This window comes from Oryzias latipes, chromosome 16 (genome assembly GCF_002234675.1).
Source record: "Oryzias latipes chromosome 16, ASM223467v1".
In the NCBI taxonomy this organism is placed as follows: domain Eukaryota; kingdom Metazoa; phylum Chordata; class Actinopteri; order Beloniformes; family Adrianichthyidae; genus Oryzias; species Oryzias latipes.
Window position 1 is genome coordinate 3,902,388 of NC_019874.2, and position 2,151 is coordinate 3,904,538.

At 53.0% G+C, this 2,151-nt stretch overlaps 1 long non-coding RNA gene across 1 annotated transcript; it reads right to left on the reverse strand.

Moving 5' to 3' along the window:
- Nucleotides 1-241: 241 nt before the first annotated feature.
- LOC110014806 lies at nt 242-604 on the reverse strand. Its single transcript, XR_002875032.1, has 2 exons — nt 564-604; nt 242-475 (listed from the first exon to the last, which is right to left on the reverse strand). It is a non-coding gene; the product is annotated as an uncharacterized LOC110014806 (long non-coding RNA).
- Nucleotides 605-2,151: the final 1,547 nt, after the last annotated feature.

Sequence of the window (2,151 nt, forward strand, 5' to 3'; positions counted from 1 at the left end):
GAGAAATATTTGTCTTGGTAAATAAAGTTACAGTTAGGGACAATTTTCTTTTATTAATAAAAAAACAAAAATTAAATAAAAAACTAATTGAAAAAATTTAAAAATAAATTATATGAAGGAAATCTTCACTTTCTGGTATCAGTTCAAAGATATGATCTTCCACTATTTCTGTCATGGCTACAGAACACTTTTCGAACCCAGATGCTGGAACCCAGAAGAAACACAGCGGGAGGCAAGCGTGGCAGGTAAGAGGTTTAATACTTGGAGCAGGAAACAGAGCGTGAGCAGGACTGGATGTCGGTTCCAAACTAGAGGGAGAAGTTAGCGGCGTCACTGGTGGATTTCTCCGTAGGCAGATGCTGGTGAAGGATGGGATACTAGAAGAGGCAGAGGCTCGTGGTGGGACCGCAGGAGAGGACAGATTGGCGAGACCGGCTGGAAACTGATTCTGGCGACCACTCGTGGTACTGGATTCCTGGAGGTGAGTAGAGAGAGACAGTTTTTAGTCATAGACTTGACGTAACGAAACAGACAATAGCTTGACTTGAAGACCAACTATGCACCATCAGGGGCAACGGACTGGCGAAGACTGATGATCCTGTGGCTCCTTATGAAGGCGGATGAGATGATGAGGTAAGTGGTCGCAGGTGGGGAGAATCAGCAGCCAAGCGGAGAGGAGAGGGGGAGGAGTCCGACAGAGGCACCATATCAGTACCCCCCCCTCAACGACCGCCTCCAGGCGGTCAAGGGCGGCGATCAGGGTGGGCACGGAAGAAATCCTCAATGAGCGAGGGGTCCAAAATAAACGAGCGGGGAATCCAGGAGCGCTCCTCCGGACCGTAGCCCACCCAGTCGACCAGGAACTGGAATCCACGACCGCTACGACGGACATCCAAAATCCGGCTGACGTCATAGGCCGGAGCGCCATCGATGACCCGGGCGGGCGGTGGGGAAGTGGACGGCGGGCACAGAGGACTGTCCTGGACTGGCTTGATCTGAGAGATGTGGAACGACGGGTGGACCTTCTGCTTTGGGTAAACGAAGACGGACACAGGTAGGGTTGATGAGTTTGTCAATGACGTAAGGACCGATGAACCGTGGAGCCAGTTTCTTGGAGGATGCCTGAATGGGTATATTGCGAGTGGAGAGCCAAACCCTCTGACCAGGTTGATAGTCGGGTCCCACCACCCTGCGACGGTTGGCGATCCGGCAGTTGCTCTCCTTGGTGCGGAGGAGAGCGGCCTTCGTCTGAGTCCAGACGCGTTGACAACGCTGGATGTGATGGTGGACGGAAGGCACTGCCAGATCCAACTCCTGGGATGGAAACAGAGGTGGTGAGTGCCCAAGGGCGGCCTCAAAAGGAGAGATCCCGGTGGCAGATGAATGATGAGTGTTATGGGCATACTCTATCCATACCAGGAAGGTGGACCAGTCCTTTTCATTCTGTGCCGCCAGACAGCGGAGAGCTGCCTCCAGCTCCTGGTTCGCTCTCTCCGCTTGGCCATTTGACTGGGGATGATAGCCGGACGAGAGACTGACCGTGGCCCCCAAGGCCGAGCAGAAGGCCTTCCACACTTGTGACGTGAATTGGGGGCCACGGTCGGAGACAATGTCAATAGGGATGCCATGGTGGCGAAAAACGTGGTTGACCATTAGGTCAGCAGTTTCAGTGGCCGTGGGGAGTTGAGGAAGGGGAATGAAGTGAGCCATTTTCGAAAAACGATCAACAACAGTGAGGATAGTTGTGTTACCGTGTGACGGGGGGAGACCGGTGACGAAATCCATGGCAAGATGGGACCAGGGTCGATTGGGAGTGGGGAGAGGATGAAGCAGACCTGCCGGAGCAGAGGATGAAGATTTTGATCGGGCGCACGTGGAGCAGGCTGCTACATACTCCCGCACGTCCTTTTCCATGGCCTCTGGTCGCCTCTTCCTGTTTACGAGGTTGGTCGAATATCAGGCGGAATTCGCCGAGGAAACGCTCATAAGACAGGTGAGAGATGGGATTGGCAGAGAGAAAGGCTTGGGCCCACTGGAGAGCTTTACTTCGTAGAGAATTGAAGATGAGTGTGATCTTACTGTGGTCGGTCTGATAGAATCGGGGAGCTTGTTGACATATTAACTGGCACTGCAGCAAAAATCCTCCGCAGG